Genomic DNA, 18,972 nt, shown 5'->3' on the forward strand with positions numbered 1-18,972 from the left:
TCCATCCCTTCTTTATGTCAAAGACCCAGGAGCAAAAAAGTGTGATGGGATAGATTAATGAAATATGAGCTGATTATTTTCTCTGGTTATTTTCCTTTTTTCTCTACTTGAGGAATATAACCTGGTCTAGTTTTTTTTCTTTTTAATTGGTTCAGAGATTTTTGTTGGATGGAAAGGAGAAGCAATCCTTCCTTCTTTCCTTTCCCCTTCCTTCTTTTCTTTTTTAGCTAATTGCCAGAACAGGGAAGTATCGCCATTATTTTGTAGTAGCACCAAATGGAGTATAATCTATAAAAATACTGAATCGTTATGTTGTATACCTGAAACTAATATAATATTATAAATCAACTATATTTCAGTTAAAAAAGAAAGAGCTAATGGTAATGTCCTCTGAGGAAAAGGGAGATAAATAAAAGCCTTTAATGGCTTGGGGAAATTGAGGCTGAAGATTCTCCCCAAATTTGTAAGTAAGAGGTTTGAGGTATCATGGGGAGAATAAACACATTGCTTAGGGGCAATAGCTGAGGAGTTGAGAAGACCCCAGGAAAGTGGCACTTAGGGGAGAAGAGACTGAACGTGAGGGTTGCCAGTTCAGGGGGAGATCCCTGCAGCCCGCGCATAACAAGAGGCCAAGTCTCCTGCCCTTACAGAACCTCTCTGGGCTGGGAGGGTGTTCACCCAGAGCGCCTCCTGCCTTTGCTGCATTCCCAGTGACCCCACTGATCTGTGCCACCTGGGAACGAAGGGGATGCTCATCATGACTGGGATGAAATGTGGGCTTAGTGCCATATTAAGTTGATTAAAAGGCAATAAAACAGCAATATTTCTTGAACACCTGAGCTTGTGGACTGAGATTCATATCTGCTACACTAGAATTAGTACATGGCTAATTGATTCAAGGGGAAAATATTGATCTTTCACACCAAAGGCAAACATTTGAGTAAGCCCCACAAAAGTAGGAACTGTGTTAATTTCACGTATTAAGGGAGAAGGAAAATGCATACGTGTATAGGGTTTGTTTTTCTATAAAAACTCAGGTTCAAAAACCCTAGTCAGAGTTTCTTTTACAGAATATATACATTTTAAATTCTAGGACTTTGCAGTCATTTGGGGCAAGTTTTAGGTGTGACTGGAGAGGGAGTCATTGACTTATTTCTCAGGTGGTTGTCCTTTCCTTTTCCTGTCCAACTAATGCACTTTCTCATCTGTGAAAAGAACGCTGGACTGGGAACCAGGACCCTGAATTCCAAAGCTTGACCTTGGGTGAGCCATTTTACTCCTAAATAGTGAAACCAAGGGGCTTGGCGTACACAAGAGTCCCCAGTTGCGATGGTCGAGGACGGGGAGTTGCTTGTGGGGAAATGTGTGGAGTGAGGAACAACAGACTTTCTCTGAGGACCAAAACTCAAAGTTTGACTTTTAATACTTACTAGTTTCTACGACTTTTGGCAAATTATTTGATTTTTCTCAGTGTGTGTGTGTGTGTGTGTGTGTGTGTGTGAGAGAGAGAGAGAGAGAGAGAGATACGGAGAGAGAGGATGAAATGAAAGTGTATGCTGGAGTGCTTTGTAAATTGTAAAGTATTGTGCAAATTGCCTGGTTAGCAATCAATCAATATAGATTTTTGAGGCCTGAAATATGGTGCTTGGATCTATAAGAAGATGAGAGGAGCCAAAGATGATTCTGGGTCTCAGTGGACTTTTTGTTCAGTTGAGGACAAAAAACGATCAGCAAACACTGAGCAAAAGAGAACTTTCAAACAACAAGTCTTACTGGGGCAGGACAGAAAAAAAAAGAGCTGGGGCGTAGTATTAAAAAATTATGACATTAAATAAATTATCTGCCAAGCCTTCTAAAATCTGCCACAATAAACCCAGATGATCTTCCATTTTTAAAAATTTTATTTTTTTTTCCCCCTGGAACTTTATATATCATCATAGCAGGAAACAGTTCCCATCCTAGTCAGAAAACGCATATAACTTCTCTGAGTGAGAATCTCCACGTGTGTTAAATCCTTGATCAGTTAGGATTCTTAGCTTTTTGATTTCTTGAAAGTGAGTGTTTCTGAAAGGAATAATAGTAAACGCTAGAAGTCATCATTCTTGGCGTAAATCAGCCTATTTAAGCCTCACAGCAGTCCGGTGAGTTAGGCCCCATCAGGACCACCAGTATCCCTGCTCTGTAGAGAGGAGCCTGAGGCACAGAGGAATTCGAAACAGTTGAGCCTGAACCTGTGAACCTGGACAGCCTGATTCCAGGGCCAGTATTCTGTTATTAACCAGTATTCTATGCTGCTGCTGAAACAGAAACATCTCTGATTTCTAAACTTTTTTGCTAACAATGAAATTTGTATCCAGTAGAGTGTGGAATACCGAAAGTTCTCAAAGAGAGTTTTTCGGGAAACATTGTCTTATTTCATTTAAAGTGAGAGTATCTGTGACAGTCAGTTTGTTCATTGTTGGCGCCATCGGTGAAGACAATATCCCAGGAAGATCAATACTTTCCTTTGTGCTAGGGATTCTATAGAGTGATGATACTGGAACTGTGAGTCCTACACTCACACAAAAGTGGCAGAAGATAAAAAGGAAAAAAAAAAAAAAACGGAGACAAAGAGGGAAACAGAATGAGGTCTTGAAAAGACAGAGTGGAAAAACAACATATGTCAGATTTATTTTAATACGACTCACTTGAATTCAGTGCATATTGTGAACAGTTTTGATTGGGATTTTTGAATTCCCAGAGAATATTTTGGTACATCCTTTAATTTTAATTTAAAACTATGTATCTGCATGTCCAGATGCTTACCTTTAGGACCAAATTAGTTACGTGTGTCCTTAAGAAATCATTTGTATTGCAAATGTTGTTGAATAAAAATATTAGGTCTCCAGACAGAGGGGTCTGTTCATGCTTAATTCCTATTTATTAACAAATGCACATGTAAAATTATATAAATCATCTTTTAAAAATACGGATAGCTATAGTAAAGCTATTATATGAGAAACAATAATAAGATTTTACAGTTGTGATGGAAAATTGGTTTGGGTGTTTTATTTCCACATTAAGCCTTACATACCTTCAGACACTTAGGGCACTTCTGAGGAATGAGGAAGAAATCAGGAAACAATACAATTAATGATAATTGCATTAAATCACCAACACCTATTTGATTGTAGTACTGAAAAAAACACACATGATACTAGGTGGCAAGATTAAATGGAGAAACTGGAACTTAAGAAGAATGAGACGGACATTCAGAAAATTTGAGAAATCAGGCAGTAAAAATTCCCAGAATTCCCAAAATTATTGCTTTGTAATATTACTTTGTAAACACACATGTAAAAAAGGTTTTATCTCCTTTCCTTTCTCCTCCTTTCCTTCAAAGGCCTCCCTTTTTTTTCTTCTTTAATTCTTTCTCACATATTTATTGGGTGTCTACTGTATTCCAGTCATTGTTCCTGCTCAGAGTGTTTCAAACTTTGTTCCCACTCCGGTATTCTTGCCTGGTAAATCCCACGGACAGAGGAGCCTGTCAGGCTACAGTGCATAGCATCTCAAAATTAAGTCGAACATGACTTAGCGATTAAACAACAATAGCTACTATGTTCCAGACGTTGTTCCCACTCAGAGTGCAGCAAGACAGATGTGATCAGGAGAGATGAGGTTCCTGCCCTCCTGGGACTTACAGTATCTCTTCCATGCTGTTCGCATTTTTTTCATTTTCACTGCCATCCCTCATTAATAAATGTGGGCTATTGTAGCCAGACGTATTTCCTAGTTTCAACTTTCTTTCCTTATTCTGTTTGGCAAATTGCAAACAAATAAATCTTTGTATTAATAGTATGTTGCTTATTTGAATTTTTTTCACAGAGTGAAGAGCAGAATATGATAATATGGTTAAACGCAGGTAAAGACTTAGCACAGTAAGTTCCTGTTCAATGTTGGTTAAGTTCCCATTAAATATTGGATCCTGCTGTTATTCTAGCGCCTCCACTGGCTTCTCCCTATCCAGGAGGAAAAAGTTAGTTTCTCATCCATCAATTGCACGCCTTCAAGATTTTGTTTAGAGTCTGACATATAACACATTAGGCAGGTCTGTTTGGTTCACAGTTTGTGGGATAGTGAGGGTCAGGTTAGTTTTGTGACACACACTAAAAAGTGATTCAGTTCCCAAAGTGATGATCACTGGCGTAACAATAGGAAGAAAATCTTTGTCCAGATCACCTTTGAGTATTTCAAATTCTACTCTGTTAGCCAGTGCTCACCCTTTATAACAATATAGGATATTGTTCCAAACAACTTAACAGGGAGAAACCAAACAGCAACGCAGGATATTGTTCTTTTTACTAAATTGCATGCTAACTTTACGTGCCTAAAAACAACTTATGATTTCTCCTCCCTATTGTCTCCCCTCACCCCCACTGGTAAATGACACTGCCAGGCACCTGCTAGCGGAGTGTAGAGACCTTGGCATTGTCCTTGACTTCTTTCTTTCGCTGTTACCCATACTGAGTTCCTAAATAAAGCCCAGGGGCTCTCATTTCAAAACGTATTCCTGTCACACCTATCTCTCCTAATCTCTGGTCCGAACATCACCTTCTGTGGCCGGGGTTTCCCCCAGGAGCCTTGTTCCTTGACATTTTGCTTCTCTTGCCTGCTATAGTCGATTTCCACACAGCAGAGTGATTCTTCTGAAACATTAAGTGACATTAAGAACCTAAGTCCTTGGCTTCTCCAGTGATCTATCTTCTTTAGAATCAAGGCAAACACCTTGCAGGGGCCCCTCCCTGCCCCGGCTCCTGGCGTGTGTTTAGCCTCATTTTCTACCCTGTCACCTCTTGCTCACAACTCTCTAGCACGCTGGCCTTCTTACTGCCCCTCTGACTCACTGTCTCCCAAGCAACTTAACCTCCTGGAGCTGCTTTGGTTCCATTGTTTGAAGGGGATATTTGTGTAGTTGAGAGTTTCTGTCTCACATTGCTTGCGGAGATTATAATGGATTAAGGCTTGTATTGTGCCTTGTGCCTAGCCTATAGCAATTCATTAATTTTTTTAACATTGTTTGTCTTTTATTACTACTCTCAATTCTCCACATGTCCTTCATGTCTCCCTGGCAGATTGAATTTGGTATTTCCAACCTGAACTCATAAATGCTTACCAACAAACCACTTATTGTTCTTGGCACTCCTACTCAGGTGAAGGACATCACCAGTTTTCTGTTTTTTAAAAACCCCAGTGGGAGGATAATCTATTTCCCTCCCCAAGTAGTATCCCTTTATTTATTTTTGGCTGCCCTGGGTTTTCCTTGTTGTGTGGGCTTTTCTCTAGTTGTTGTGAGCAGGGGCAATCTTTGTTGCGATGCTCAGGCTTCTCACTGCCGTGGTGTCTCTTGTTGGGAGGCACGGGCGCTAGGGTGGGTGGCCTTCAGTAGTTGCAGCGCGCAAGTTCAGCACTTGAGGCATAGAGGCTTAAATGCTTCTTGTCACGTGGATTCTTCCTGGACCAGGGATCGAAACTGTGTCCCCTGCGTTGACAGGTAGACTCTTATCCGCAGCACCATCAGGGAAGTCTGGCGTCACCATTTTTCAAGATCCATGTCAAATCTACACCCTCACTCTTGCTCAGATGTCACCTCTAATTAGCCACCAAGTTCTGAGAGGCTTCTCTAGTGGCTCAGATGGTAAAGAGTCTGCCTGCAATGCAGGAGACCTGGGTTCGATCCTGGATTGGTAACATCCCCTGGAGAAGGAAATGGCAACCCACTCCAGTATTCTTGCCTAGAGAATCCTATGGACAGAGGAGCCTGGTAGGCTACAGTCCATGAGGTCACAAAGAGGCAGACACAACTGAGCGACCAACATTCTGTTGACTCTATTTTTGAAAATTTCCATCTATCTCTTAATGTCACCACTCAAACTCTCATAGTAACTTCCTAACTGATCATTCTTTTCTGGTCTCTTCTTTCTAAAGGATCCTGTTTTCTGCTCTCAGATTCCTACAGTTCAGTTTGGCCCTGGTCATGCCACACCTGGCTCAGAATTCTTCAAAGTCTTCCTGTCACCTACAAAAGAAAAGTTCTGTGACCTGGCTTGTTACTTAAGGCCTCTGTACTTGTCAGGATTCTCCAGAGATATAGAACTAATAGGATATGTGAGTGTGTATACTCACATATGTGTGTATAGAAATCAGTTGTGGGCCTCACCAAGAGGAGTTCATTGCCAAGTGAAGAACTCACTTCTCAAATGGGCAGATAAGGGATAGCTCACAATAGAGAGGGCTTGAAATGATTATAAAAGAGTGTCCTGAGCTGAAGAGCAGTTGAGAAGTAGACTTAACTAGGTTACCTAGATATGTTAGGATTCCGCGTTCCTGCCAAGAGAGAACCCAGTATCAGCTCAGACCCCACCTGCAGGAGATCTGGGAGGGACTCTTTCCCCAGTCCACAAAAGACACCCACACAGGGAGGATTCATTGTTTTCTGTTTAAAGAGAGAACGGTCCACCTTGGCTCTGAATAAGCAGTGGGAGGTATCTGAGTGTGATTCCTGGAGGATGTAAACTTTCCCCCAAATCAATTACAAATAGTGCCTCCAAATGAGCTTTGAGCAAATTCATGAAAAGCTAAGTGGTTTTTGCCTGTTGTAAGAAGCGTTCCAGTACAAGATCAAAATGCCCACGTTCAGAACTGAGCCACACAGCAGGAAAACATTTACAGAACCAAGGAAAGGGGGGAGCCAGAGGCCCAGAAGCAAAGATGTCTTAGTTCTCACCAGAAACTTGACACTCTGAATCAGTTTAATAATATACGTGTGTCTATTATGTGTACTACTTTGTAAATGTGTGTATTTAGTATTCTAGAATAGTATATTTTCTAATTATTTCTATATAATCGTTTGTGGTCCTCAGAAGCTTTGAGTTTGAGTTCCTTCAAGTATTTGAAGGATTGAGTGAGTCAACATAAAAATGGAGGGGGGTGCCATCATCTTCTCCGATACAAAAAATACAAAAGTAAAAATGCCTTATTAATAATTACTTCACTTTATTTTTAAAAGCACAAAGGAAAAGAAATCGCCTAAAGTAGGCTTTTTAAATACTGAAAGCAGAAAACTGAAGGAGAGTATAAACTATAAAAGCAAATTTCAAGTTTACCTATGGCAATGATGTAAATTGCATCCTAAGTAATGCGATCTCCCATTTTAGGTCAGTCAGTATATATTTTCAATTTCTAAAGCGAATGTTACCTATTTGAAGTTATAAAATATGCATCAACTTATTTAAAACAAAAGCAGGATGACAGATTCTACTCATGAGAATTTTTAGCAATACCACAGAATTCTAACACTACTTTTTGCATATCAAAGATTTTTTTGGCAACAAAGAGCACCATGAGATAGGAACATATTAAGGAATTCATTTATAAACTGACTGTAGTCTTGCAAATGTCAAACACTAACTTAAGGTGTTTGATATTTCACAGAGCTGGAGAAAGGATGAGCTTTCTTCCTTTCTCTCATTTCCTTCCCTCTATTCCTGCACTAGGCCAGCCCCTCTCAAATAAAAAATCAGAACCTTTTGTCTCAATTTCCAGAAACGCTGTTCCTGCATTAATAAATAGTTAATGCAATATTGTCTCTCTCTCTTTTATTTTTTTTAAAAGGAAGGCAGATAAAAAATACTCATTTGAAGAATGACTCAGAATTACAAAACTTTAGTCAAAGATATTTTATTTTATGCCGTAAGCTTATTAAGGGTTGAAATAATGTTTGTTCTTCTTAAAAGGAAATATACGTATTCTGCCAAGTTCAGGGCCTAGCATAGAGTGAACACTAACTAAATGGTAGTACTTAAAACAATCTCTTCTAAGATTTATTGTCAAAAAAATATTTGACTCTTCTAGGAAACTTGTTCCTTTTTAATAAAATGAATGATGAGAATTACATATTCTCAGTTGTTTACTTGTTGTATATAACTGATAGAAACTCAAAGATAAATTTAGTGCTTAGCTTCAGTAATCATCTTATTCTAGATACTTAACACACCTATTTCCAGTCATTGTACAATGGTAAAAATTTAGATGTCTTGCTTTATTTGGGTTTTAGCATTCTGATCACCTTCAAGTGGTTTTTAGAAGGAGATGAGGATAATGAAAACAAAACAAGAAAGAATGCTGTAAGCCTTCCACTCCTGAGATTAGAATGCTTCCAAACAAAGTGACTTTATTTTTATGTCATAAAAATAAAATCAGACGAGATGCCAATAATAGGTATACTTTCTGTTTTTTATTGTAGTGTTGAGTATTTAAAATATCACAGGAAAAATAGCCTAGATGACTAATTCATGCCCCACTTAAACTGTGTTTTATAAAATTTAGAACTTGTCTATTTTCTAAAGAGAATTCTGAGAGAAGCAAAATATTAATTTATTCTGTGTTATAACGCTTTAAAGCATCGTGCTTTGTACATGGATATATGGATAGGATTCCACACATTTGTGCTCTCATCCAGTTGCTGCTGCTTCCTGCTGGGTGATCTCTGCAGAGTTAATCAACCCTCTGTGCCTCTTTCCTGTCTGTAAAATTAAAAAAAAAAAAAAAACCTACCATACATAGTTGTAAAGATTTATGACAGTATGCAGCTAGCCTGAGACAAAATCTGGGACCCATTAAATATTCTGTAAATGGTGGCTGTTGTATTAATAGCAAAACCAATAATATATGCCTCTGCTAGCCTGAAAGTGTGCAGAACACGAATCCTCAAAGGACCTTTGGTAAACTGCACTGAGCAAGCAGAGTAATACTGACAGCAAACCAGGCTGGCTCTTTCTTCTAAGGTGATTCTTGGTTGACTGACTTTTTCTCTTCTTGATGAAGTTGGATGTATTTATCCATTCTGAAGGAGATCAGCCCTGGGATTTCTTTGGAAGGTGTGATGCTAAAGCTGAAACTCCAGTACTTTGGCCACCTCATGCGATGAGTTGACTCATTGGAAAAGACTCTGATGCTGGGAGGGATTGGGGGCAGGAGGAGAAGGGGACGACAGAGGATGAGATGGCTGGATGGCATCACTGACTTGATGGACGTGAGTCTCAGTGAACTTGGAGCTGGTGATAGAAAGGGAGGCCTGGCATGCTGCGATTCATGGGGTCGCAAAGAGTCGGACACGACTGAGCAACTGAACTGAACTGAACTCTATTTTTAATAGCAAGAGTTATTAACTATTGTTTTTTGCTTATATCAAGCATCAAAAGTAAGTTAACATTAAGAAAATAACATTGTATAAGGAAGAGAAAAAAATATCTTAATCACTTATAATAATCGTGATGAACATGTTTTTCAGGCCATAGGCTTGTTTCCTGTAACACCCTGAATTAATTACTTACTTTTGCCCCAAATCTGTTTTTGGTTAATTGCATACAATTTCTGTTGATTACATTAGAGGTGTGCTTAGATTCCAAAAGGCTGAATTTTCCCCATAACATAATATCCCAGTTGAATCTGGAAATTGTACCTGTTGGAAAATAGATGCTGACTCAGATGGTGAACTATAACACAACTACATGCAGTCATTTTGTCATCTAGAGCTCCTGATCCCATAATTAAACACATTTTTTTGCTCTGGAAGAAACTGATTATATGATTATCAATTTGTCAAAGCTGTAGAGGTCCACTAATATAACAATTTGGCTTTGGTATTTAACATTTTTGCAGCTTTTTCTATTGGCAAAATTGAACTAAGCAGAGAATCATGAATTAAATGTATATCAGGTTTGAACCTTTAACTTTGTTCTCTCTTGTTGTTGTTCGGTCACTCAGTTGTGTCCCACTGTTTGTGATCCCGTGGACTGCAGCACGCCAGGCCTCCATCACCAACTCCTGGAACTTGCTCAGACTCCTGTCTATCAAGTCAGTGATGCCATCCAACCATCTTATCCTCTGTCATCCCCTTCTCCTCCTGCCTTCAATCTTTCCCAGCATCAGGTTCTTTTCCAATGAGTTGGCTTTTAATATAAAAACAAACAAAAACTTTACCTGCCAATTGTAAACTTTTTAGTGTAGCTATGAAGTTTAGAAACACTTCATGGACTCTGGCAAGACACCCAGTAATGACTGCATTGACCTGCTGGGGGAAGTTCCCTGGAGTGTTTAAGGGACTGGTGAGACGAAGTCTATCAAACTGTACTGGACTGTGTGACTGTGGAATGTGATAAATGCTTCTCAGACAGGAAGCCCATGCTTATTTCTTCCCAGGTAGGCTAAAAGCACAGCTTTATATAGAGAACACTAGAGGTACAGATCACCTGAGGCAGTGCATTACAGATGTGTGTTTTTGTCTGCAGGGATCGATGGAAATGCTGCATTTAATGTACTACTTTTGCTGCTGTTTTCCCTATTGTAGTGAAATATGCATTAATCTTTCATGTATGCATTAAGCACCTCATGTGCTTCTATGCCGTATCATCAAATAAATATATATTTGGCTGTTTTCAAAATAAATGGTCACCCTGTATGGCTCTCTGATCCCTGAACAGCACAGTGACTTGGGTGACCAACCATCCTTGTTTGCCTGAGCCTAAGTAGTTTCCCAAGATCAGGACTTCCAGTCTTTTTTTTGTTTGTTTTAATAGTATAATGATTAAATATTTGTTTGTATTTTTTTATATGATATTATACATGTTTCAATGCCATTCTCCCGAATCATCCCACCCTGGACTTCAAGTCTTAAGATCAAGAAAGTTCCAGAAAAGCTCGATGAGTCGGCCATCTTACTGGTGACATAACGAGATGTGAAAAAGTTGGTGAGTATGTTCCACCTTCAATACTAGTATGGGAAGTGTGAAATCAACTGAATGTTAAATACTAATGTTAATTTAAACAAAAGAACAGTAGCTATGCTCTCTACCATAACCTGTGGTTGCCCCAGGTCTCAGGACTATTTTCATTATTATCCTCTGCCTGGTATTTATAACATACAACAGTGAGTGCTAACCAAGTCTGCCTGGTATTTATAACATACAACAGTGAGTGCTAAGCAAGACTTTGTGGGCCACCTCTGCTGCCACATCAGATTCCAGCATGGAGCCAGAAAGGTGCAACATCTAAGCGAAAGCAGTTCATTAATACTGCAAGGATTTGTAAACCTTTTCCTCAAACTTAGAGGGATGTTTTAAGGAAATATTAAACTAGAAAAGGCTGGAAGAAAAGGAAGTATAATCTATTGCAAAGCATCTTCCTGGTTTTGTGACTGCCTCTTGTTTCTTGTGCAGTTGTCTTAATGAGTGCGAGAGAAACAGGGCAAAGAGTCAGGGTTCTGGAGTCAGACAGGACTGGGAAGGAATCCTTGGCTGTGTAACCTCGATCAAGTTGCTTAATCTCTATGGTCTCACCTCTGAAATGAGAGATGTTTAGTCGAAATCATTTTCCTTTGTCATACACTCTCAGAGAATTAAATTTCTCTTCATGAGAGCACGGAGCTTAATGGTGATTATCTGCTGTGCCAATCTCCCTGTGAGCTCTACGAGAGGAGGGGCCATCTCTCTTTTTATTTTAACTGCATTGCCATAGTGGGCATTCAGTCATTTTCTGTTGAATGGAAGAGTGAAGGATTTTTGTGAGGATTATGTGAAACAACTTACGTGTTGGATTCTAGGAACCTTCTTTACTTCCTGTCTCCCCCATCAAACACACTGGAAAAGTTGTAGTTACAGTCTTGCTTCTGTATTTGTAGAAAAAGATTTATTTAGTAGATATGTTGTAAATGTATAGAGAAACTGAAAATCCGAAGATCAGATAGTGTATCTTCACGTTCATCAAATCTGCATATTTAGTCAAAACATTGATTCCTCTCCAATTATTTGGGGGTCATGTACTTGCAAATTTAGGTTATGGCTAAGTATTGTGACCACAGAGAACTGCTGGTTTATTTTGTTATGACTAGTGGTACTACTTCTATAGTGAGGATAAACTGATTACCAACAATTTAGATGGATTGCATACATTTTCAAATATCTGTTTATGCCAATTTTGAGCCCAGTTATTGCATTCCAGATAAGAACTGTGTCTGAGCAGGCAGTAAAAAGTGAGGACTGGCAGGAAGTTTATTTTATTTTACCCAGTCAACTCAATATTTCAGCTGTATGTGATTTTCCATCCAAATTATGTAGTTGATTGCTTCAATTTTTCTTTACTTCCTTCTGCATGTCTAGACACATCATTAGAACTGACAAAGAAAATGACAGAATTTAAGTGGCATGCCTATCTCTACAGCACAGGGCCTTATGAGAAGGATAATCCTTGGAACTACTCCTTCTAAAGCAATTCATATAAGACAGGCCATACTATTTATTTGTACAGGGAACACTGTTCAGCTCACCAATACGTTGATATGGAGTGGATAGAAAAAATTCAGTTGTATCCTATTTTTATAGCAAACTTATTTTACTATAAAATTCCAATACCCTTTCAAGGAGTCCTTCAATTTTGTGTGTGTTTTTGAAGAGTTATCTAGCTATAACAATTCAAGCATTTTAATGGCTGTTCCATGACTTGATCCCAAAAATCAACAGTGGATGGTGGAAAAATCTAACAGTGGATGGTGGACTGTCACTGTTTTTGTCCAGAGTAGTCTTCTTATTGTTATTTTCTTACCTTCCCACATACTCTGTTCTTCCTGAGCATATTACTCTTAGCTGTACTTTCTTTATTTAAAACAATATTTATTTATTGACTGTGCTGGGTCTTCGTTGCTGTGCGAGGGGGCTGCTCTCTAGTTGCAGCGCACTGGCCTCTCATTGCAATGGATTTTCTTACAGAGAATGGGTTCTAAGATGAGCGGGCTGCGGTAGTTGTGGCTCACGGGCCAGTTGCTCTGCAGCACATGAAATCTTCTGGGACCAGGGATCCAACCCATGTCTCCCGCATTGACAGGCAGATTCTTTACCACTGGGCCACCAGGGAAGTCCCCAGCCATACTGTCTTAATGATTGAAAGTGAGGATTAAATTGAAAACATACAAACCAAACAAAAAAAAACGTGAATAATTATTTTATGCATAAACCTAATAAGAATGCAAAATATCAGTTGTAACTGACACAAAAACACTGGGGGTTTGCCACAAATTCCATTTTAATTTCTACATAGTTGATGTAAATAGAGAAGGAAAAATCTCTTCTTCTACCCATCTCGGGTTCTCCAGCTAAGACTTACAATTACACTGACCAAAGGCAGATTAGCCAGGGAAAGACACACTATGTTTATTAACATGGGTGCCATGCATGTATCACATGGAGTACTAGAGATGAAGAACTTGCAAGTTTTGGTAGTATTTTAGCAGAGGAACTAAACATTTTTAGAGAAGTGACAAAGGAAAAGGGCCTTGAGTTTCTAGGGACAGCATATTGTGGAACAGCAAATACATGAGAAACTAATGGAACACAAGGACTCGTTAGCAAAGTTTGTTACATAGATTCAGATTGAAATCTGAAGAAGGAAATAACTTCCTTCACAAAAAGCAGTAGACACTGTATGAAGAATAATGATTCCTTATTTTCTGTCTTCTCCATGAGAAGAAACATATTAATTCTATAGGAGGTGGAACGCAAGTAAAAGTTCTTGGAGAATAACGCCTTCTCAGTTCAGTTCCGTCGCTCAGTTGTGTCTGACTCTTTGTGACCACATAGACTGCAGCACGCCAGGCTTCCTTGTCCATCACCATCTCCTGGAGTTTACTCAAGCTCATGTCCATAGAGTCGGTGAGCCATCCAACCATCTCATCCTCTGTCGTCCCCTTCTCCTCCCACCTTCAATCTTTCTCATCATCAGGGTCTTTTCCAGTGAGTCAGTTCTTTGCATCAGGTAGCCAAAGTATTAGAGCTTCAGCTTCAACATCAGTCCTTCCAATGAATATCCAGGACTGATTTCCTTTAGGGTTGACTGGTTTGATTTTTTTGCAGTTCAAGGGACTCGCAAGTGTCTTTGGAAGGAATGATGCTAAAGCTGAAACTCCAGTACTTTGGCCACCTCATGAGAAGAGTTGACTCATTGGAAAAGACTCTGATGCTGGGAGGGATTGGGGGCGGGAGGAGAAGGGGACGACAGAGGACAAGATGGCTGGATGGCATCACTGACTCAATGGACGTGAGTCTGGGTGAACTCCGGGAGTTGGTGATGGACAGGGAGGCCTGGCATGCTGCGATTCATGGGGTCGCAAAGAGTCGGACACAACTGAGCGACTGAACTGAACTGAACTGAACTGTTCAAAAGCATCAATTCTTGGGCGCTCAGCTCTCTTCATGGTCCAACTCTCACACCCATACATGACTACTGGAAAAACCATAGCTTTGACTATATGGACCTTTGTCAGTAAAGTAATGTCTCTGCCTTTTAATATGCTGTCTAGGTTTGTCACAGCTTTCCTTCCAAAGAGCAAGCATCTTTTAATTTCATGGCTGCAGTCACCATCTGCAGTGATTTTGGAGCCCAAGAAAATAAAGTCTATCACTGTTTCCATTGTTTCCCAATCTATTTGCCATGAAGTGATGGGACCAGATGCCATGATCTTCATTTTATAAATGTTGAGTTTTAAGCCAGGTTTTTCACACTCCTCTTTCACTTTCATCAAGAGACTCTTTAGTTTCTTTTTGCTTTCTGCCATAAGGGTAGTGTCATCTGCGTATCTGAGGTTATTGATATTTCTTCCTGCAATCTTGATTCCAGCTTGTGCTTCATCCAGCCTGGCATTTCGCATGATGTACTCTGGATATAAGTTAAATAAGTAGGGTGACAATACACAGCCTTGATGTACTCCTTTCCCAATTTGGAACTAGTCCATTGTTCCATGTCCGGTTCTAATTGTTGCTTCTTGACCTGCATATAGATTTCTCAGGAGGCAGATCAGGTGGTCTGGTATTCCTATCTCTTTAAGAATTTTCCACAGTTTGTTGTGATCCATACAGTCAAAGGCTTTACTGTAGCCAATGAAGCAGAAGTAGATGTTTTTGTGGAACTCTCTTGCTTTTTCTTTGATCCAACGGATGTTGGCAATTTGATCTCTGATTCCTCTGCCTTTTCTAAATCTAACTTGAACATCTGGAAGTTCTCGGTTCACGTACTGTTAAAGCCTAGCTTGGAGAATTTTGAGCATTACTTTGCTAGCGTGTAAGATGAGTGCAATTGTGTGGTAGTTTGAACATTCTTTGGTATTGCCTTTCTTTGGGATTGGAATGAAAACTGACCTTTTCCAGTCTGTGGCCACTGATGAGTTTTCCAAATTTGCTGGCATATTGAGGGCAGCACTTTCACAGCATCATCTTTGAGAATTTGAAATAGCTCAACTGGAATTCCATCACCTCCACTAGCTATGTTCATAGTGATGCTTCCTAAGGCCCACTTGACTTACACTCCAGGATGTCTGGCTCTAGGTGAGTGATCACACCATTGTGGTTATCTGGGTCATGAAGATCTTTTTTGTATAATTCTTCTGTGTATTCTTGCCACCTCTTCTTAATATCTTCTACTTCTGTTTGATCCATGTCATTTCTGCCCTTATTGTACCCATTTTGGGGCACAAGATGAAATGTTCATACCAAGGGATGAAATGGTCCCTTGGTATCTCTAATTTTCTTGAAGAGATCTCTAGTCTTTCCCATTCTATTGTTTTCCTTTATTTCTTTGCATTGATCACTGAGGAAGACTTTCTTATTGCTCCTTGCTATTCTTTGGAACTCTGCATTCAGATGAGTATATCTTTCCTTTTCTCCTTTGCCTTTAACCTCTCTTCTTTTCTCAGCTATTTGTGAGGCCTCCTCGGACAACCATTTTGCCTTTGCGCATTTCTTCTTCTTGGGGATGGTTTTGATCACTGCATTCTGTACAATGTTGTGAACCTCCATCCATAGTTTTTCAGGCACTCTATCTATCAAATCTAATCTGTTGAATCTATTTGTCCCTTCCACTGTATAATCATAAGGGATTTGATTTAGGTCATAATAACATCCTCCAGAATGTTTAAATACAGTGGAATTGGTCAAGACGGAAATTTCCATAACTTCCTTTTTGATTGTTCAGAGAAGGCTTCTAGGCACTAGGAAAACAGCGGTAAGTGAGGCAGTCACGTCACTGCTCTGGTTTTGGGCTGGGGTATTTTTTGTGGGGCCCGTGCAAGTGGCAGCAGATGCCCCCTCTGCCCGTCATTCTTTTATGTTCAGACTTAATAACATAAAGGCCTGTCTGGCAGTGTCTGTTCTACACACATCCTGTTATTTCTGCCCTATCAAATGTTAAGGTGGTATTTTATGCTGGCTCATGTTTAAACACTTTTTTTTTTTTACTTCAGATTTCAAGCATGAATGTTTGTGATCTCTCGTCAAAGGAAGCTAGGCTGCTGCTCTTGTTGGGGTCACACAGGGACGTGGGCAGCACTTTGGCTACAAGTCATCCCCAACAGCCAGAAAGATGGAGCCAAAAGACAAAACCATATTTGAAGAAGACATCTAGTATTGAAACTAGATTTGCCAATTTGGTTGTCAGAGGAGTGGGATGGTGGAGAGGGGGACAAATGTGGGGAACTTTCTAGAGTTCTGTAACTAGAAGAAAAACATAAAACAGAAATGAGATGACAGGTCAAGACATGGATCATAAGTAGAGCTGGGTGTTGACCGCGTGATGTATGTGTGTGTCATTTGGGTCAGAAGGCACAGGGTTAGTTTGGTATTAACATGTACACACTACTGTATATGAAATGGGTAAACAGGACCTACTGTAGAACGCAGGAAACTATTTAATATCTTGTAATAACCTTTAATGGAAAAGAATCTGAAAGAGTATACACACATACGCGTGCACACACACACACACACACACCCACACACATGGTGGTGATGGTTTAGTTGTTTAGTTGTGTCTGACTCATGCTACCCCATGAACTGTTGCCCTCCTGACTCCTCTGTCCATGGAATTTTCCAAGCAAGAATACTTGAGTGGGTTGCCATTTCCTCGCATATCCTTTACCACTGAGCCACCAGGGAAGCCTAATATATATATATATACATATGTACACTTTGGCCACTGATGCAAAGAGCCAACTCATTGGAAGAGACCCCGATGCTGGGAAAGATTGAAGGCAACAGGAGACAAGGGGCAGCAGAGGATGAGGTAGTTATCTCTGACTCAATGGACGTGAATTTGAGCAAACTCTGGAGATCGTGAAGAACAGGGAAATCTGGCATGCTGCAGTCCGTGGATTGCAGAGTCGGACATGACTTAGCTACTGAACACACACACACACACACACACACTCACACACACATATAACTGAATCACTTTGCTGTACACCTGAAACTAATACAACGTTGTAAATTAACTATAGTTGAATAAAAAATGAGTAAAAAATAATAAAAAGGAGGTGCATTGTTTAAGGACCTGAATAAGGGATTTAAGGGGCTTCCCAGGTGGCACTAGTGGTAAGAAACCATCTGCCAGTGCAGGAGGCATAAGAACCTTGGTTTCGATCCCTGGTCAGGAAGATCCCCTGGAGGAGGGCATGGCAACCCACTCCAGTATTCTTGCCTGGAGAATCCCATGTGCAGAGGAGCCTGATGGGCTATAGTCCATAGGGTTGCAAAGAGTCGGTCACCACTGAAGCAACTTAGCACCTGCACACAAGGGATTTAAAGTATGTGTCAAATTTTATACCTGCTGAGTAATTAAAGCTATTCATCCTAATCTAGTGATGAAGTCAGTTCCTTCTGTGTCTTCTACTTTTGAAAATTTGCCAGTCAGGATATGACTTCTTTTTTAAAAAAGGAATCTTCTCTTAAATATTCAGTTCCATTTATCATAATAGATGAAACAGACTGGAAATGAGAAAGAGTATAAAAAGAAAAGGGGGGATATAAATGACAAATATTAAAATATGTGCATTATAAAATGTGTCACAAAAATATAAAACATGTATTGGGAGAATATCCCCCAGATAACTAAAGTGACTTAAGTATCTTACATTTATAGTGTTTGTGGTACTTAAAAGACAGGAATTAAATTTCTACTACTTTAATTGGGATGAAGAACTAGAAAAAATTCAGTGTCTTTCAGCAGCTGTAAAATTTTGAAATGTATAGGTGATAAATATAAAAAAGGAATTTCTTCCCCAATTAGTTTTGATTTCAGTTCATCAGGACATGAGTGGAATACTCACAGTTTCACATGACACACCATCCTGGGCTTTGTTTTCTGCAAAGACTAAGGTGAAGCTATAGGAAAGCCTCAGCTCTTGTACCACACCATCATATTGTTCCTCCACAGACTTGTCAACATGAAGAGTCTATGTTATGGCTGATGGTTATGTTTGAGCCATGTATTAATACAGTCTTTTCTCAGAACTGAGACATACATGGAGTCTTTTTAGTGGAAAAAAATCCCAATCCTTTGAATGTTGAAAAAATATTTTTATTATAATGTTACTTGAAATGTATAGATATGTAAGGATTATTATACAATATGGGGAATATAGCCAGTATTTTGTAATAACTCTAAATGCTGCTGCTGCTGCTAAGTCACTTCAGTCATGTCCGACTCTGTGGGACCCCATAAACTGCAGCCCACAGGGCTCCCCCCATCCCTGAGATTCTCCAGGCAAGAATACTGGAGTGGGTTGCCGTTTCCTTCTCCAGTGCATGAAAGTGAAAAGTGAAAGTGAAGTCGCTCAGTCATGTCCGACTCTTAGTGACCCCATGGACTGTAGCCCACCAGGCTCCTCCATCCATGGGATTTTCCAGGCAAGAGTACTGGAGTGGGGTGCCATTTCCTTCTCCAATGCACGAAAGTGAAAAGTGAAAAGGGAAGTGTATCCTTTAAAAACTTTATAAAAATGTATAAGTATGACACTATTATATTCTCTTTATACTCTTAGCTATTAAAACAAGTATAAAACCAAAATAGATTTACAAATTAAATAAAACCAGTACTTTAAAACCAACAAAATCC

The 18,972-nt window shown here is 39.6% G+C and overlaps 1 long non-coding RNA gene across 1 annotated transcript; it reads left to right on the plus strand.

Moving 5' to 3' along the window:
- Positions 1 to 976: 976 nt before the first annotated feature.
- LOC147346310 (uncharacterized) lies at positions 977 to 17,388 on the plus strand. Its single transcript, XR_015153546.1, has 3 exons — positions 977 to 1,263; positions 10,712 to 10,790; positions 16,325 to 17,388. It is a non-coding gene; the product is annotated as an uncharacterized LOC147346310 (long non-coding RNA).
- Positions 17,389 to 18,972: the final 1,584 nt, after the last annotated feature.

The sequence above is a fragment of the Bos grunniens genome, chromosome 24 (genome assembly GCF_055505025.1).
Source record: "Bos grunniens cultivar Pamir isolate PY7600 chromosome 24, Bosgru_T2T1.0, whole genome shotgun sequence".
In the NCBI taxonomy this organism is placed as follows: domain Eukaryota; kingdom Metazoa; phylum Chordata; class Mammalia; order Artiodactyla; family Bovidae; genus Bos; species Bos grunniens.